Raw genomic sequence first — 957 nt, forward strand, 5'->3', positions numbered from 1 at the left:
AACATACAGGTGAGTATTTTGTATTTTCCTACAACTCGCAGTCTATCAAATGACCCCGGCCCGATTCGAACGGACAACCTTCTGATATGGAGTCAGATGCGCTACCGTTGCGCCACAAGACCAATCTGAGGTTGTTCAGCATCATCCAAAGGAAACATACAGGTGATTATTTTGTATTTCCTACAACTCGTAGTCTATCATATGACCCCGGCCCGATTCGAACGGACAACCTTCTGATCTGTCAGATGCGCTACCGTTGCGCCACAGGGCCAAGCCGACGATGATGAGCATCCTCGAAGGAAACATGCAGGTGAGTATTTTGTATATTTCCCTACAACTCGTAGTCTATCATATGACCCCGCCCCGACTCGAACGGACGACCTTCTGATCTGTCAGATGCGCTACCGTTGCGCCACAGGGCCAAACCGACGATGATGAGCATCCTCGAAGGAAACATGCAGGTGAGTATTTTGTATTTTCCTACAACTCGTAGTCTACCATATGACCCCGGCCCGATTCGAACGGACAACCTTCTGATCTGGAGTCAGATGCGCTACCGTTGCGCCACAGAGCCAAACCGACGATGATGAGCATCCTCGAAGGAAACATGCAGGTGAGTATTTTGTATATTTCCCTACAACTCGTAGTCTATCATATGACCCCGCCCCGATTCGAACGGACGACCTTCTGATCTGTCAGATGCGCTACCGTTGCGCCACAGGGCCAAACCGACGATGATGAGCATCCTCGAAGGAAACATGCAGGTGAGTATTTTGTATTTTCCTACAACTCGTAGTCTACCATATGACCCCGGCCCGATTCGAACGGACAACCTTCTGATCTGGAGTCAGATGCGCTACCGTTGCGCCACAGAGCCAAACCGACGTTGTTCAGCATCCTCGAAAGGAAACATATAGGTGAGTATTTTGTATTTTCCTACAACTCGTAGTCTACTAT

The 957-nt window shown here is 49.1% G+C and overlaps 5 non-coding genes across 5 annotated transcripts; all 5 read right to left on the reverse strand.

Moving 5' to 3' along the window:
- Window positions 1–50: 50 nt before the first annotated feature.
- Pmar_PMAR000989 lies at window positions 51–122 on the reverse strand. The gene has a single exon. It is a non-coding gene; the product is annotated as a tRNA-Trp (tRNA).
- An 80-nt stretch (window positions 123–202) lies between these two features.
- Window positions 203–271, reverse strand: Pmar_PMAR000990. Its single transcript has one exon. It is a non-coding gene; the product is annotated as a tRNA-OTHER (tRNA).
- An 82-nt stretch (window positions 272–353) lies between these two features.
- On the reverse strand, window positions 354–422 carry Pmar_PMAR000991. The gene has a single exon. It is a non-coding gene; the product is annotated as a tRNA-OTHER (tRNA).
- Window positions 423–502: 80 nt separating this feature from the next.
- On the reverse strand, window positions 503–574 carry Pmar_PMAR000992. The gene has a single exon. It is a non-coding gene; the product is annotated as a tRNA-Trp (tRNA).
- Window positions 575–805: 231 nt separating this feature from the next.
- Window positions 806–877, reverse strand: Pmar_PMAR000993. The gene has a single exon. It is a non-coding gene; the product is annotated as a tRNA-Trp (tRNA).
- Window positions 878–957: the final 80 nt, after the last annotated feature.

This window comes from Perkinsus marinus (assembly GCF_000006405.1).
Source record: "Perkinsus marinus ATCC 50983 genomic scaffold scf_1104296974536, whole genome shotgun sequence".
Classification (NCBI taxonomy): domain Eukaryota; phylum Perkinsozoa; order Perkinsida; family Perkinsidae; genus Perkinsus; species Perkinsus marinus.